Source organism: Rana temporaria, chromosome 4 (genome assembly GCF_905171775.1).
Source record: "Rana temporaria chromosome 4, aRanTem1.1, whole genome shotgun sequence".
Classification (NCBI taxonomy): Eukaryota; Metazoa; Chordata; class Amphibia; order Anura; family Ranidae; genus Rana; species Rana temporaria.
The window spans coordinates 43004150-43023548 of NC_053492.1; the positions used below are offsets into that span (position 1 = coordinate 43004150).

Genomic DNA, 19399 nt, shown 5'->3' on the forward strand with positions numbered 1-19399 from the left:
TTATATTCAATTAGAATTTATTCATACGTATATATATATATATATATATATATATATATATATATATATATATATATATATATATATATATAAAATTGAATTACTATTACTATTTTAAATCTGTGAAGCTTAATGCAGCTCAAGCCCTAACATTTGTTACAGGAGATTTTGGTGATTGGGTTGAGATCTACTTTAAGCTGCCAACAGAGATCTGTACTTGTAAAACAGCCACTTGTGCAAAAAAAAAAAAAAACATTAAAAATGTATCAAAAGAAAAAAAAAATAAGAGCTCATCATAGAGACATATAACATAAAGGGGGCCTAAGTGATTAGGATGAGCAGGGAGCTAAGAACCCTTCATGACCTGTATAGTCTCCATCTTCCAGCAGAGTGTGTGGGGTTATTGTAGAGGGATTGTCCTTGTAAACATTAATGACATGTGTTTAGGAATAGCGTCTCTGAAGTTGTGACAGAGCCCCCAGATAACTAGTGTAGTGGAGTTTGTAATCTGTCCCACCCAATCCTCTTGATGTTGAGTCCCCCCCCCCCCCCCCCCCACCACACACACTCACACATACATGGACTGCTCCTCTGCCAATCAATCCCCATAGAGCTGTGCTCTGCAAACAAAAAATAAAAAATATTGAATTTTTCTAGCAAACTGATTCTTGCAAAAAAAAATTAATTGCCAGAATTGTTCAAGAAAAAACGTTTGTTTTTCCAAGCAGAAAAAAAAAAATGAATGGACAGTTGAGAGATAAAATAGCAAAACTAGCTTTTGCTGCAATGTTCACATTCAATCCAGAGAATCCCCCTGCAGTAATTTTTCTGCCACTAGATGCCCTCAGCGTGATGACCAGCCGCCTCCTCTGAGCCCACGTCATTCTGGACATATGCCAACCCGTGATTGGACTGAGAAAGGAGATTCAGCATAGTGACAAGCTCATCTTTCTGTCATAATGCTCTCTCCACCTACCAGCATGCTTCTAATTGTACCTTGTACTGCTTCTATCTCTCTCACTCCAGTACTGCTCTCCAGGGACTGCAAGAGGCTGAGATCAGCTCCATTTTGGGTACTTACACTGCTTGTCCATTAAAAATTATTTATTATAGAACTGCATTCATTTAATTGTAATCTGTCTACAGTTCAGCTTTAATATATTTATTTACATCTTAACGCTTCAATACAGGGCTTTAATACCCACCTCCATAATTTTTCAAACGCCTTTTTTTTTGGAAAAAAAATGGTTTTGTGAATTAAAAAATAACAAAACAGTTAGCCCAATTTTTTTGGAAAATATGAAAGATGATGTTACGCCGAGTAAATAGATACCTAACTTGTCACGCTTTAAAATTGCGCAGACTCATGGAATGGCGCCAAACTTCGTTACTTAAAAATCTCCATAGGCGACGCTTTGAACATTTTTACAGGTTACCAGTTTAGAGTTACAGAGGAGGTCTAGTGCTAGAATTGTTGCACACACTCTAACGCACGCGGCGACACCTCACATGTGTGGTTTGAATGACGTTACATACATGGGCGGGACTTACGTGTGCGTTCGCTTTTGAGCGCGAGCTACCGGGCACAAGGGGCGTTTCAATTTTTAATTAAATTTTTTTTTATTTTACTTATTTATTTATTTTTTACACTTTTTTTATTTTTTTTTCGATCTCTTTTATTCCTATTACAAGGAATGTAAACATCCCTTGTAATAGGAATAGTGTGTGACAGGTCTTCTTTTAGGAGCGATGCGAGGTCAATAACACCCCACATCTCTCCTCCTGGCTGGAAAGCCTGAGATCTCATTCTTACTAGCCGCAATTGCGGTTTGTTTACTTCCGGGTACCCGGGCGTGACGTCATCACATCGCGCCCGGGCCTCCGACGGTCATAGAGATGACTGGTGACCATCATTCATAAATATAAAAAAAAACCACTAAAGATAACCCATTTTTTTTGTATAATGTGAAAGATGATGTTACGCCAAGTAAATAGATACCTAACATGTCATGCTTTAAAATTGCGCACACCCGTGGAATGGTGCCAAACTACTGGACTTAAACATCTCCATAGGCGACGCTTTAAAACTGGTGACCAGTTTAGAGTTACAGAGGAGGTCTAGTGCTAGAACTATTGCCCTCGCTCTAATGATCGCGGCAATACCTCACATGTGATGTTTGAACACTGTTCATTTGTGGGCGTGACTTGCGTATGCGTTTGCTTCTGCGCATGAGCTCGGCAGGACGGGGCGCTTTAAAAAAAAATTCTTGCTTATATAATTTTATTTTTTCCACTTTCCCTTTACGGGACTGGAGAGCCCGGGTGGAGAAGCGGAAGGCGGCGGTAGGGTGGGACGTCCCCTCCCGCTGCTTGTGATAACAATTGAGCAGTTGCTTGGCTGTATTGGTTGTTAAAACAAGAGAGGTGCCCATCATCTCGAAAAAAGGGTACTGGGATGATGGCTGCAGGCATCGCCCCGGTACAGCCATTCGAAGCAGAACGACGTACAGGTAGGTGATTTTGCGGCAAGTGGTTAAGGCTCTTATCTCTTTATTTTCACCTGTTGATCCTGCTAGTAACACACTTACTAGGGTGACAACCCTGTCCTAGGGTGACAACCAGTGTCGCACCATCCATAGAGGGCGCACGGGCGCCGCCTCCCCTATTCATGCATCTGGCCCCCTGATCTATATATCAGCGCGCCGGAAGCATGGATTCTAAGGCGGGGTGGGGACCAACCAGGCCAACCAGTTGTGTGACGATAGCAAATACATTTTCGCACTAAAGTTCTTCCCGCCAATCAGGAGGCAGGTCGTAAAAGCTGTTTCTCGATTGGCCAAAGAGTCACGCGATCCTATTGGATGCCTAGCGCTTTGGCGGAAGAGGAGACACGCGGCTGAGGAAGCTTGATGAGTCAACACCGGAGCCACCATTGCCCACATTCCAGGAGAGGAGGAGAGGACACCACAGCCTCAGCGGGTAAGTGCCAGACCGCCCGCGAGGGGGGGTGTTGTTTGTTCCCCCCCCCCCACGCTCACTGAGGTTGATTTGCTAAAACCGGAGCTTGCAAAATCTGGTGCGGCTGTGCATAGAAACCAATCAGCTTCCAGGTTTTTTTGTCAAAGCTTAATTGGACAAGCCGAAGTTAGAAGCCGATTGGCTATCATGCAGAGCTGCACCACATTTTGCACAACCCCACTGACTGCACTATATCTATGGAGAAACAGTGTTGACACAAGTGTAAGGCCCCGTACACACGACCGAGTTTCTCGGCAGAATTCAGCCAGAAACTCGATCGGAGCCGTATTCTGTACACTTTCGGCCGAGGAAACCGTCGGGCCAAATAGAGAACATGTTCTCTATTTCCTCGTTAGTCAATGAGGAAACTTGGCTCGCCGAGATCCTCCACGGCTTCACAAGGAACTCGACGAGCAAAACGATGTGTTTTGCCAGTCGAGTTTCTCGGACGTGTGTACGGGGCCTTATATGACTACAGAACATTTCATTCTATTCTCCATGGTAAGGGGGAAGGCGTTTTGTAGCTGTAGAAGTAAACTAGGAAAGGTTGATAACTGACAGCACAGCAAGGTCCTAAAGGAAGTTGGAAGCTCACTGAATTTCAGGCAGGATCGACTCATCCTTTGCACTCAGAGAACGGATATTTAACAAACGATTTGGATGGCCAAATGTTGACTTCCTCCTGGGCCAAAAGTAAGTAGCCCCACACTCTAAAAATGGTGTAGACAACGGAGAAGTGATGAACCTACCGGCTTCCACCTACAGTTGGACAATGGGGTTTCCTGTGGAGCAAACTGAGGTCCTCGGGGAGACAGACAGATCCAGCACTGTCTGTGAGGAAAGCAATAGAACTTTTCAAAGGTGTTCCAATAGACAGGAGAGCAGCAAGACGTGTCTGCTGTCTCATCATCATAGTCTACAGCTGTCAGCTGATTCTATACATAGAGATTACTATAGAGACAGACAGACAGATTACATAATGAATGATATACATAGATAGACAGACAGATAGATAGATAGATACATAGATAGATAGATAAATAGATAGATAGATAGATAGATAGATAGATAGATAGATAGATAGATAGATACATAGATACATAGATACATAGATAGATAGATAGGTTGGCCCCGGATTCAGAAAGATTTCTGTAAGTTTAGGCGGGCGTAGCGCATCTCATATACGCTACGCCGCCGTAACTTTGAAAGGCAAGTCCTGTATTCAGAAAGAACTTGCGCCCAAAGTTACGGCGGCGTAGCGTATATGGGCCAGAGTAAGCGCACCTAATTCAAAATAGGCTGGTAAGGGGCGTGTTGTATGCTAAACAGTCGTGACCCCACGTAATTGACGTTACTAACGAACGGCGCATGCGCCGTCCGTGAAAGTATCCCTGCTTTAGATTGCTTTAGACTTGAACGTAACTTACGCACAGCCCTATTCACGTACGACTTACGCAAACAACGTAAACGACGCAAAATTGGCCCGACGTCCATACCTAACATTGGCTATGCCTCATAGAGCAGGGGTAACTATACGCAGAAAAAAGCCTTATGTAAACGACGGAAAAAAATGCGCCGGGCGCACGTACCTTTCTGAATTGGCGTATCTAGCTCATTACCATATTCTATGCGTAAATCTACGAAAGCGCCACCTAGCAGCCAGCATAAATATGCAACTAAGATACGACGGCGTAAGAGACTTACGTCAGTCGTATCTTAGCCAAATTTCGTCGTATCTTGCTTTCTGAATACAGAAAGAAGATACGCCGGCGCATCCTAGAATTTACGCGGTGTATCAATAGATACGCCAACGTAAATTCTTTCTGAATCCGGGCCATACTCTTTAAGGGTCAATATGTGTTGCGGCAACTCACAATTTACTGTAATGCACTGAAACATACATAGATAATAAACAAAGATTTAAATATAAATATATATATTTAAAGCGGAGTTCCGGCCACATTTTAACTTTTTAAACATAAATACCCCTGTAATACACAAGCTTAATGTATTCTAGTAAAGTTAGTCTGTAAACTAAGGTCCGTTTTGTTAGGTTGTTACAGCATTTAGACACTTTATAAAATAGAAATTGACTGGGGCCATCTTAAGTGTGGGCATCATGAAGCCAGACTGTATGACTTCCTGGATTTCAGCCTTGCAGATCTCGCACATGCTCAGTGCCACACAAGCAGTCTAATAGGTTTCAGATCAGGTTTCAGCACCTGTACTGTCCAAGTCACATGATTCTTCAAGACTGGGGAGTGCACAGACTCCTGGAAAGTTACACCCACTACATTCCCAGGAGTCTGTGCGGTGTAGGTTAGGAAGCATTAAGCACCTAGGTGCAGGAAGAGGGAAGATTAACTATTCTGCCTAGCAACAACACTTTGAAGGCATCTAAAAAAAAATGTTTACTTAAAGGACTAATGACATTTTTTTAAAACTACTGATGTAATGTTATATTTATGGGTGGAACTCCACTTTAATATTTGAAATTTTATAACAGATAGATATTATAGATTGATATGTAGTTATAGAGATAGATAGATAGATCGATAGATAGATAGATAGATAGATAGATAGATAGATAGATAGATAGATAGATAGATAGATAGATAGATAGATAGATAGATAGATAGATAGAGAGTATGATAGATAGATAGATAGATAGATAGATAGATAGATAGATAGATAGATAGATAGATAGATAGATAGATAGATAGATAGATAGATAGATACAATGAATAGACAGATAGATAGATAGATAGATAGATAGATAGATAGATAGATAGATAGATAGATAGATAGATAGATAGATAGATAGATAGATAGATAGATAGATAGATAGATACTCTTTAAGGGTCTATATATCTATGTGTTGCGGCAACTTACAATTTACTGTAATGCACTGAAACATACATAGATAATAAACAAAGATTTAAATATGAATAAAGATATTCCATATTTGAAATTTTATAGAACAGATAGATATAATAGATTGATATGTAGTTATAGATAGATAGATAGATAGATAGATAGATAGATAGATAGATAGATAGATAGATAGATAGATAGATAGATAGATACATAGATAGATAGATAGATAGATAGATAGATAGATAGATAGAGTGAGGGGAAAAAGTATTTGATCCCCTGCTGATTTTGTATGTTTGCCCACTGACAAAGAAATGATCAGTCTATAATTTTAATGTTGGTTTATTTTAACAGTGAGAGACAAAATAGCAACAAAAATATCCAGAAAAACACATTTCAAAATAGTCATAAATTTGATTTGCATTTTAACCTCCCTGGCGGTATGATTCTGTCTGAAAAAAGGTGCTGAAAGCGGTACAATTATTTGCAAGGAAATTTGGCGTTATATATTGTAGGCCTGTGATTTTTAGAAATAACTCACTTAAATCTGACCAAACAAGATTCTAATAGGCATCTCGGGTATGACATTTTTTTAAAAACAAAATTTTAAATTATAATATAATAAATAATTATAAATAATTATAGCAAGTAATAATATAATTAAAATAAAAATTATTCAATAATGTATTTAACTCAAAATCACTGAAATTTGCTCAGTTGCAGAATTGTTGCTGTCATTATTTTATTTTTTTTATGACGAATTTCCCCACAAATCGCTATCGCACAATTCTGCAAGTGATTATAATTTATTATCGCTGTTTTTTAGCTGATCTAAAACCATTTTTGACATAAAAAGACACTTTTGGTTGCTATGGACAATCTACAGTTTTCAGGCAGAAAAAAAGGTTTTTATTATATAAAATGACATGTAGGGCACTGGGCAGACCACTAGGGACAAGGGGGGTGTGTATTTTTTACATATAGTACTGTAATCTATAAGATCACAGTATACTGTATGTATAGTGTTTGTTTACTTTTTTGAATTTGGCGCCGATCTCCACTCCCGTGCGTCGTAACGTCGCAGGGAACGGAGATCAGCGGCACAGGAGGACGCTGTGTGAATCGAGCGAGGAGGTCCCGCTCGCTCACACAGCGTGGTGACATCGCTGGATGCAGGAGAAGGTAAGCCAGCGCACGCTGCAGGCTCTGCATGTCTACCCCGAGCGTGACTCGGGGTTACCGATTTTGGTCGAAAAAATCAACCCCGAGTCGCGCTCTGGGATACCGCCAGGGGGGTTAATGAGTAAAATAAGTATTAGATCCCCTATCAGTCAGCAAGATTTCTGGCTCCCAGGTGTCTTCTATACAGGTAACGAGCTGAGATTAGGAGCACTCTCATAAAGGGAGTGCTCCTAATCTCAGCTTGTTACCTGTATAAAAAGACACCTGTCCACAGAAGCAATCAGATTCCAATCTCTCCACCATGGCCAAGACCAAAAAGCTGTCCAAGGATTTCAGGGAGAAGATTGTAGACCTACACAAGGCTGGAATGGTCATCAAGACCATCGCCAAGCAGCTTGGTGAGAGGGTGACACCAGTTGGTGAGATTATTCGCAAATGGAAGTAACACAAAATACCAGCCAATCTCCCTCTGTCTGGGGCTCCATGCATGATCTCACCTTGTGGAGTTTGAATGATCATGAGAACGGTGAGGAATCGGCCCAGAACTACACAGGAGAATCTTGTCATAATGTTACGCCGAGTGAATTGATGCCCAACATGTCACGCTTCAAAATTGCGCCCCTCGTGGAATGGCGACAAAATTTTACCCTAAAAAATCTCCATAGGCGACGTTAAAAAAATGCTACAGGTTTCATGTTTTGAGTTACAGAAGGGATCTAGGGCTAGAATTATTGCTGTCGCTCTAAAGATCGCAGCGATACCTCACTTGTGTGGTTTGATCACTGTTTTCATATGCGGGCGCTGCTCACGTATGCGTTCACTTCTGCATGCGAGCTCGTCGGGACAGGGCGTTTTAAAATATATATATATTTCTTATTTATTTGACTTTATTTTTTTTTTTTTTACACTGTTTAAAAAAATTGGGGTCACTTTTATTCATATTACAAGGAATGTAAACATCCCTTGTAATAGAAAAAAGCATGACAGGTCCTCTTAACCACTTGCCGCCCGCCAATGACATATTAACGTCGGCAAAGTGGTTGTAGAATCCTGACTGGATGTCATATGACGTCCTCAGGATTCTGAGCCGCTGCGCGCCCCCAGGGGCGCGCATCGCGGCGATCGTTGTTGCAGGGTGTCAGTCTGACAGCCCGCAACACCGATCAAGGTAAAGAGTCTCTCACGGAGACTATCCGTGCCCATCCATGCCGCCTATACGTGCCCGTCCGTGCCGCCTATCCATGCCCCCTATCAGTGCCCATCTGTGCCACCTATCCATGCCCATCCGTGCCGCCTATCCAAGCCCATCCATGCCCCCTATCCGTGCCGCCTATCGGTGCCCATCCGTGCCGCCCATCAGTGCCGCATATTAGTGCCCATCAATGCCACCACATTGGTGCCCATCAGTGCCGCCTTATCAGTGCCCGTCAGTGCAGTACCATCAGTGCCCATCAGTGAAGGAGAAAACGTACTTATTTACAATGTTTTATAACAGAAACAAAAAAATACTTATTTTTTTCAAATTTTTCGGTCATTTTTTTTATTTTTTTTTGCAGAAAATAAATATCGCAGATGTGATCAAATACCACCAAAAGAAAGCTCTATTTGTGGGTACAAAATGATAAAAATTTTGTTTGGGTACAGTGTAGCATGACCGCGCAATTGTCATTCAAAGTGCAACAGCACTGAAAGCTAAAAATTGGTCTGGGCGGGAAGGTGTATACGTGCCTGGTAAGGAAGTGGTTAAATATGAGATGTGGGGTCAAAAAGACATCAGATCTCATATTTACACTAAAATGCAATAAAAAAAATTGTCATTTGAAAAAATGACAAAAAAAATGTCCCTTTAAGAGCTTTGGGCGGAAGTGACATTTTGACGTTGCTTCCACCCTGCTATGGTATGGAGACGGGTGGGGGGCCATCTTCCCCTCACTCGTCTCCATACCCAGCCAGCAAGAGGACCCGATCGCCGCTGCCCACGGTTCCGGTAAGCGGCGGAGGGCACGGGAGAGCGGTGGGTGGGGCCCCTCTCCCGCTGCCAATAACAGTGATCTTGCAGCGAATCCGACACAGAGACCACCATTATTGGAAACCGGACCATCGGCTGAAGATGAGGATACCTGGGTTATGGCAGCTAGCTGCTGCCATATCAGAGATATCCCTCTTCAAAGAGAGGACGTATAGTCATGCAGTGGTCCAGAAGTGGTTAAGGACAGCTTCTATCATTATTATACAGAATTTAAATTGCGCCAAACCAGGGGTCAAGTCCTGGGGAAAAAAGTGTGGGAACTCCTACCTAAGATCCACTCCCCCACCAAAAAAAAAAAAAAATTATATGCTCATATGCCTCGATGCTGCAATGTCTTCTGGGAGCTTTTCTCATTGTTCCCAGGAGACATTGCAGAGGTCTGCCGCGAGTTATCGGGAGATTTAGAAAGAACTTTAAGCAAGTTCTTTCTAAATCCCGCGATAACTCGCAACAGACCTCCACAATGTCTCCTGGGAACAATGACAAAAGCTCCCAGAAGACATTGCGGCATCGAGGAAGTGACAGAATTCCCGCACACTACACAATGAATCCATATACAGGAAGCGGCCAGTAACATAAAGGATTACTAAGGTTCGCCTGCCCCTGACAGTGAGGCATCGCCGCTTAGTGAAGGATTGACTCGGCTGCTCTAGTCCTGCAAAGGAAACTGCGTTCCTGCTGTGAAAAAAGTGCAGGGACTCCATTCCCACGCGTTCCCGCAGGACTTGAGCCTTGGCGCCAACAGTTTACGCAGCGCTTTACAATATAAAAGGGAGACAAGTTATAATACAATAAAATACAGGAGGATTTGGAGGGCCCTGCCCAGAAGAGCTTACAATCTAATAGGGTGGGGGGGGAGGGGATACAAAAGGTTGTAACTGTAGGGAATGAGCTGATAGAAGTGGTAAGAGATTAGTTGGAGAAGTGATGGGCTTCCCCGAAGAGAAGAGTTTTGCGGGATTGCCTGAAGCAGGGGAGGGCTGGCAGGGGGGGCAGGGTGGAAATCTCCCCCCCTGGCTGGTGACACAGCCACCGGCCGCCACTACCAAATGCTGTTTTTGCAGAGCAGGGATAGACCTGCTGGAGCTCTGTTAACACAGGTCATGGCCGCTGCTCACCTCCCACTGTGCAGCCGTGCCTGTGTTGGCTCTGAGGTAGATGGCTGCAGAGCTGAACTATGTCTCGTTTCACACATAGCTCAGCCTCAGCGCACACCAGTGCTGACATCCCCTTCTCTCTCTGCACAGACACGAGGACTCTGATGTAAGAGGGGCCTCTGTGCGGACTCTGATGTAAGGGGGGGGCCTCTGTGTGGACTCTGATGTAAGGGGGGCCTCTGTGCGGACTCTGATGTAAGGGGGGGCCTCTCTGCGGACTCTGAGGTAAGGGGGGGCCTCTGTGCGGACTCTGAGGTAAGGGGGGCCTCTGTGCGGACTCTGAGGTAAGGGGGGCCTCTCTGCGGACTCTGAGGTAAGGGGGGGCCTCTGTGCAGACTCTGAGGTAAGGGGGGCCTCTCTGCGGACTCTGAGGTAAGGGGGGCCTCTGTGCGGACTCTGATGTAAGGGGGGCCTCTGTGCGGACTCTGATGTAAGGGGGGCCTCTGTGCGGACTCTGATGTAAGGGGGGCCTCTGTGCGGACTCTGATGTAAGGGGGGCCTCTCTGCGGACTCTGATGTAAGGGGGGCCTCTGTGCGGACTCTGATGTAAGGGGGGCCTCTGTGCGGACTCTGATGTAAGGGGGGCTTCTGTGCGGACTCTGATGTAAGGGGGGCCTCTGTGCGGACTCTGATGTAAGGGGGGCCTCTGTGCGGACTCTGATGTAAGGGAGGCCTATCTGCGGACTCTGATGTAAGGGGGGCCTCTGTGCGGACTCTGATGTAAGGGGGGCCTCTGTGCGGACTCTGATGTAAGGGGAGGCTCTGTGCGGACTCTGTCGTAAGAGGGGCCTCTTGTGATCATGAAAAATCTTAGACTGTTTTCCTTGATCCATCACTTTTCCACGCTCTATGGGCCACTTGAATGGACTTGCCCCCCAGCCCTAAGGCTGCCAGCCCTCCCCTGGCCTGAAGGTAGCAAGAGTAAGGGATAGCCGGATAGATTGAGGTAGAGAGTTCCAGAGGATGGGAGAGGCTCTGGAGAAATCCTGGAGACGAGCATGGGAGGAGCTTGAGAGTAGGAGGTCCTGAGAGGAGCGGAGAAGACGGTTTGGGTGATATTTGGAGACAAGTTTGGTGATGTAACTCGGGCAGAGTTGTGAATGGCTTTGTATGTTGTGGTTAGCATTGTGAATTTAATTCGCTGGGAGATTGTGAGCCAGTTTCGGGATTGGAGGAGAGGGTTGGCAGACACTTGGGAATTGGAGGAACATCAGCTACATACAGTATGTGGCTTCCCCACCTGACCCCAAGCAGGACACAGACAGCAATAATATTCTAACAGGAGTTCGAACCGTTCACCTCTCCTAAACCAAACAAAAACATAAAAACAACAAAAAGTTTTTGCTTTAGATACACTAACAATGTAAACTTTAGTTCAAGCATTAGTGTATGGATTCTCCTATGCTGGTTAGTGTATATAGGCCATGCCTGGTTCACCAAGGATTTTTTTTTTATGTTTATTTTAGCCTCCTTTAAGAGCTCATTTACACTTGAGGTCTGAGGGCAGTAAAAATAGACCGTTGAGGTTTGGTTTTACCACCCCTGGACTGCCGACTTGAAAATAACCTTATGCAGCTGTACACATGCCACTGAAATGATGCTTTGCTTTGCCACCATGGCAAAAAGTATACTCCCTGGCGCATTTAGTAGGGCATTACCACCACCGACCCCTTTCAAGTGAATGGAACCGTGCCGCAACCGCGAGCCAAGCACTAGGCAGTTGCTGTGCGTTAATCCCATTCAAAAACCATGTTTGTCTGTCATTTAAAAAAAACAGGCATTCAGAATAATTTCCTAAATGCCTGTCAGCTGTTCCTGTGCTGCTCTCTGAAAAACGATCCACCGCGGATCAGCTTTCAGAGACTGCTGCAAGTGTAAAAGAGCCTCTAAGACCCAACTCCAGCAATTTGAGAAAAAATTCCCCATATTCCTCTACACTCATGGGGAAGACTGACCATTCAGGCACTCGGGCACTGCCTGAGGGCCCCATGCCACTAGGGGGCCCCACCGGGGTTGCCAGGCTCAGTAAAACCAGGGACAGTATGTAAAAATCTGTGTTTTTTACATCTGTCCGATACCGACATGCTTTTGATGTGAACATTTTAGCTTGCATGAATCTATGTATTGTCGCTGCCGCCCACTATTCAGATGGCCGGCCCCCTGGTGAGCGCCGACCATCTGAATAACGGCAGCTGGTTGGCTTTGGAAGTGCCTATCAGAGCCAGCGGCTCTGATAGGCTTTCCGATTACAGCCTGAGGGCTGTAATCGGCTTCCAAATAGTTAACCAGGTGACGCACGGGTGTGCGGTCCCTGGTTAACACTGACAGGCGTCTCAGCCAATCAGGTTCACCGGTTCTGGTTACCGGTAACCTGATTAGCTGATGAGTCATCGAGGGCGGGAGAAGACATCGAGGGACAGTGGAAGGAAGATGGCTGACCCCAGAAAGGTAAGTGCTGGGGGAGGGGGCAATCTGGCAGCATTATACAAGGCACAGTGGCGACAATTGATGGGCACAGTGGTGACAATTGATGGGCACAGTGGTGACATTTGATGTCACAGTGGTAATAATTGATGGCACAGTGGCTGCGTTTGATGGCATGGCACAGTGGCTGCGTTTGATGGCACAGTGGCTGCATTTGGCATGGCACAGTGGTGACAATTGATGGGCACAGTGGCGACAATTGATGGCACAGTGGTGACAATTGATGGGCACAGTGGTGACAATTGATGGCACAGTGGTAATAATTGATGGCACAGTGGCTGCGTTTGATGGCATGGCACAGTGGCTGCGTTTGATGGCACAGTGGCTGCATTTGGCATGGCACAGTGGTGACAATTGATAGGCACAGTGGCGACAATTGATGGCACAGTGGTGACAATTGATGGCACAGTGGTAACAATTGATGGCACAGTGGCGACAATTGATGGCACAGTGGCTGCCTTTGATGGCATAGCACAGTGGTGACAATTAATGGGCACAGTGACAACAATTGATAGCACAGTGGCTGCGTTTGATGGAATGGCACAGTGGTGGCAATTGATGGGCACAGTGGCGATAAATGATGGCACAGTGGCTGCGTTTGATGGCATGGCACAGTGGCTGCATTCGATGGCATGGCACAATGGCGCCAATTGATGGCACAGTGGCGACAATTGATGGCATGGCACAGTGGCGACAATTGATGGCACAGTGGTTGCATTTGATGGCACAGAGGCTGCATTTGATGGCACAGTGGCTGTGTTTGATGGGCACAGTGGCTGCAATTGATGGGCACAGTAGCTGCGTTTGATGGGCACCACAGTGAGGCTACAATTGTTTTGTTTTTTTCGTTTGTTTGCGCCCCCCCCCCCCCCCCAACAAAAAAAATTGAGCACCAGCCGCCACTGATACCTAGTACAGGTTATATTAGGACAGTGCACAGTATACATCATTCTATAGATGGTGTGTTGAGTGTCATGGTGTAGTGTACAGTGTATTGAAGTACATACAATGCTATTACTATAATGTGCACACATCAGATCCATTGATGGACACAGGGCTCTCCATGTATACACATCTTGTATTAAAAATCATTAAAATGATATAATGTATATCCCTTATAGATCTGTGCACTCAGAGCTGCCCATCACACATAAGATATCCATCTTATAGATAATGTATTATTTATGTAGATCCAGCTGTCAGTTTTATATCATATTCCAGTATAAAAAGTCCTATACAATATATTCCTAGAAAAATAACACTATAGATCATAGCAGACATCATTCTACCTATGGACATGTAAATTCCATCGCACGTGGATTCTTGTGTGCAAATGTGACTAATTATTCCGGCATTATAGATCTCACACCATTTATTATTTGATACACATCGGGCGATCCCACAGATCACCTATTTAAGTATATAAGTGAAAATAAAATAAAACATTTTGAAATGAAAAAAAAAAAAAAAAAAAAGTATATAAGTGAAATATAAAATGTTTGCATACCCTTATACTGTGCACCTAAAAATATGGAGGAAATCATTCTCTCTGATATATTACACAACACACCCGACTTCTTTATAAAGTCGAGGAATTCTGTTTCAATGTGTTTATTGAATTTTAAGTCGTAGAGTTTAATCATTTTGCACCATTGTGTTCATCGCAGTAATTACACTTTTATTTCTCTAACATTCCTTTAAATAATAATAATAATAATAATAATAATAATAATAATAATAATAATAATAATAATAATAATAATAATAATAATAATAATAATAATAATATTGGATAGCAGGTCTAGGAAAGCTATTGGGGACCAGTTCTTGCTCTTTATATAACAACATAGAAAATATGTATCCATTATGATGATTATTATTATTATTAATATTATTATTATTATTATTATTATTATTATTATTATTATTATTATTATTATTATTATTTAAAGAATATTAAGGAAATAAAATAATATGTGACTCTGTATTTCACACACTCTATATTCTTAATAAAATATTATGGAAACGAAAAATAATATCTGAGCTGAGAGTATTAATTACAACAACAAATATGACACTAATAATAATTTTGCTATGTGTTAACAACAACGAATATTATTATTTTTATTATTATTATTATTATTATTATTATTGTTATTATCATTATGATTATTATTTCAAAAGCAACACCATATAATAATAATAGTAGTAATCATAATACTTGTGTTATTATATCAGAGTAAAATGTTTTGCTGAAGATCTCCCGTTAATCAGCAGATTTTCGCGTATAAAAATATTGAGATATGAAACTTTGAGACCTGATGTATTAAAGATTTCCCCATTACAGGCCGTCAGGTTAACATATAAAGGAGCAATTGACATGAAATTCTTTTTTTTTTTTTTTTATCGATTTTTACTCTTTCTTATCCTTTCTGCAAATACCGATCAGATGCAGGGAATTTTATAAAGAAATATCTATTTTATTTAATAACAGTTCCTTCATCTGATCGGTATTTGCAGTAAAAGGAATTTTATAAAGAAATGCCATTTGTTTCTATAAAATGCCCTTCATCTGATCGGTATTTGCAGTAAGGATAGGAAAGAGTGAAGATCGCTCTTTAAAAAATAAAAACATTTATACAAAATAAAAGAATAACTATATGTCAATTGCTGCTGTATATGGTAACAAAATATACTCAACTCCTCCAAATATCCTCAGATGTATAAGGGGGGGGAGGGGTATACATTTCTAATGATATAAAAGTGCACACAACTAAACAACTATACAAAGGATTGATTATAACAAAGGATATTTATTCATTAATTAAAACGATTTGTCTGCTGATGATGTATACCCGTGTGTACTGTTAGTTATGGTATTATTAGGACACGTATTTCACCGTGTGTTGTATAAGACAATGTTCAAAACATATATAAATAATTTATAGTGTTTATTATAATAGTGTATGCTGTGTGATGACCTAGTATTGTACACAAGGATAATATAATGTACACGATATGTTTTATACATACCACATGAGGAATGTTTGTATGTGATGATACAGTCAGGTGTATAAAATATTATATATATATATATATATATATATATATATATATATATATATATATATATATATATATATATATATATATATATATTCATTTAAATTAGAGGGATTGGTAATTTTTTATCATACCTGCTACACCTTTGTAGATACTATCATACCACCATGATATTTATTTATTTATTTACAAACATATAAGAGAACATTCTTACATTATATATATATTCGTTTTCTCAATTGGAGGGCTTCATTTATTTTTTTATCATGCCTGCTGCACATTTGTAGATACTATCATACTATCATGATATTTATTTACAAATATATAAGAACACTCTTACATATATATATATATATATATATATATATATATATATATATATATATATATATATATATATATATATATATATATATATATATACATGTTCTCAATTGGAGGGACTAATTTATTTTTATAATGCCTGCTACACATTTGTAGATATTATCATACTATCAAGATATTTATTCACAAATATATAAGAACATTTACACATATATACATGTTCTCAATTGGAGGGCTTCATTTATTTTTATCATATCTTCTACACATTTGTAGATACTATCATGATATTTATTTATTTATTTACAAATATATAAGAACATTCTTACATTACTGTGTATGATTAATCTTGTTGGCCTGTGTTCTCTACCAGGCATTAAAAACAAATATATACCTAAAAGCTAATGTGAAGAGAAACCGGTGAAATAAATTGGAACCGGTGTCATAAATATATCCTTTGGTATCTGCTGTAGTATTATCTTATACACATAAAATTATATTATATTAGAAAATGATTATGATAATTATTATGATGATGATTATTAATATGATGATATCATTGTTGTTGTTATTATTATTATTATTATTATTATTATTATTATTATTATGTTATACACATAAAAAGCATGCAAATAAATTGCCCATATGTTAGTCTAGATGTAAGTGTATTCTGCCTACAAGTAGATGGAATATATATATATATATATATATATATATATATATATATATATATATATATATATATATATATATATATATATATATATATATATATATATATATATATATATATATATATATATATATATATATATATATATATATATATATATTTATATATATATACAATCACACACAAAATAAACAGTATAAATTATTTATATATGTTTTGAACATTATATATATGTTGCTACAAAAACAGGCAGTCTTTAGGCTATAGGCCCCCTGTTCTTATGATCTGACCTGTCCATTGCTCCCCATCCCCTGGAAAGCCCATTAGTATAAGTGCAAAGCAGACTATACCCTCCAAGCCTGCACTGACCCTCCTCCTCCTCAGCACCCATCCACCTCCTGCCTATAATGAACTCTCCTGCAGAAGATTTGTATTATTTGCACAATGTCAGATATGGAGTGTTATCCCCTATCATGGTTGAGGGGCCAAATGAGATTTCCAATAGGTCATCTCCCGGTGGTGACATCACTATAAAGTCATTACAAGGCAATGGCAGGCTTTAATGGCTTTTTAATAGCAGCTTGAGCTGCCTGGGTCTGATGCTGCACACACCTCCCAGGGATGCATGGCATCTCAGCCCATGGGGGGGGGGGGGGGTCCCAGCCAGCAGGGCACACAGACAGAGGATGGGCGAGCTGGGTGAGTCTCCTCTCCTGCAGCCAGGCGGCTCTCTATCACAGGCTTACATACATATTTGAGTTTCCAGTGTGGGGAAGTTTGGACTTTGGCTGCTGCAGTGTTTTTTTGAACAGGACTGGAGCCTGGCGCCGGCTGATGGTGAAATAGATATAATCCCACGTGATAGGGAGAAACCAGTCACTCTTCAGGAGGAGAGAGGGAGAGTGCAGCCATCAGACACCCCTCTCCTCCTCCCCCCTCTGCCTGGTGCTGGGGTGATCACTGTTTGCTGCACTCTGCCCCCCTGCTAGATCATCTCTAGATCTCTGGATCAGCCTGCAGATTTCTGAAGGTTGGACTTACTTTATTTTTTTATTTATTTTTGTATTCACTTTCATGCAAAGAATTAACTTAGATCCTGGTATGGTGTTGGTGACTCAGGAGTGTGCACTGTGTCTATAGGGGACACGGGGCTGGTGACAATTGGGTAGAGGTGCTGTACTACCCTGAGTAGGGAAAAATGGCTAATACATTGTTATAAAAGTGACGTTTATATAATTATGGGTGCTACATTTTTTTATAGGGATCCTGGTGATCTACACTGGGACAGAAGAGGACATGGGGTGATAATGCACAAGTGGGTTTAAAGGGATAAGGATTTGCTACACTGTTACAAAAATTGACTTAAGTGGATAATAAACTGTGACAAGCCTTGCTTGCTAGAGGTGCTGCATAATGGCAAAGGTGGAATTATAAAGATAAGGGGCGCTACACTTTGACAACATTGTTTTATAGGAATTGTTGGGGTGCTGCATATAAATTGGTTTATTGCATGCAGTTGTCCTGCACTGCGACAAAAGGGGATTTAAAGGCAAATGGGGTGCTGCATAATGACAAAAGTGGATTCATAAAGATAAGGGGTGCTGCACTTTGACAGATTTGTTTTATAGGAATTTTTTGGGTCCTGCATATAAATGGGCTTATTGCATGCAGGTGTGCTGCACTAAAGTGGAATCAAAGGAAAGGGGGTGCTGCATAATGCCAAAAGTGTAATTATAAAGATAAGGGGAGCTTCACTTTGACAACATTGTTTTACAGGAATTTTGAGGTGCTGCATATAAATGGGTTTATTACATGCAATTGTGCTGCACTGCAACAAACGTGGATTTAAAGTAAAAGGGGGTACTGCCTAATGGAAAAAATGCATTTAGAAAGATAAGGGGTGCTGAATATAAATGGGTTTATTACATGCAATTGTGCTGCTCTGCAACAAACGTGGATTTAAAGTAAAAGGGGGTGCTGCATAATGGAAAAAATTTATTTAGAAAGATAAGGGGTGCTGCACTTTGCCAAAATTGTGTTATGGGTATTTTGGGGTGCTGAATATAAATGGGTTTATTACATGCAATTGTGCTGCACTGCAACACACGTAGATTTAAAGTAAAAGGGGGTGCTGCATAATGGAAAACATTGGATTTAGAAAGATAAGGAGTGCTGCACTTTGCCAAAATTGTTTCATGGGTATTTTGGGGTGCTGCATATAAATAGGCTTATTGCATGCATTGTGCTACACTGTGACAAAAGTGGATTTAAAGGAAAAGGGTGCACTGCATAATGGCAAAAGTTGATTTATAAAGCTAAGGGGTGCTGCACTTTGACAAAGTTGTTTTATAGGAATTTGGGGGTGCTGCATTAGCATAGAAATGGGGTTATTGCATGCAGTTGTGCTGCACTGTGACAAAGGTGGATTCAAATGAAAAGGGGGGGGTGTAGAATGACAAAAGTGGATTTATAAAGAGGTTCTGCTCTGTGAAAAAAAATAAAATAAAAAACGGTTTTGTAGAACTTTTGGGGTGCTGAAAAAATTGGTTTATTGGCATTAAGGGGTGACACATTGTGATAAAATGGGGTGCTACACTG

General features: G+C 41.1%; 1 protein-coding gene across 2 annotated transcripts in view; it reads left to right on the forward strand.

The window, feature by feature from the left end:
• The window catches only part of GATA4 (GATA binding protein 4), a 167567-nt gene that overhangs the window by 83050 nt on the left and 65118 nt on the right, over positions 1–19399 (forward strand). The window contains exon 1 of one of the 2 annotated variants that reach the window (XM_040348339.1): positions 17575–17831. The exons of the other annotated variant lie outside the window; for it this stretch is intronic. The gene's annotated coding sequence lies outside the window, so the exon portion shown is untranslated. Of the gene's footprint in view, positions 1–17574; positions 17832–19399 lie in introns of those variants that run through there. 2 annotated transcript variants of the gene reach the window in all.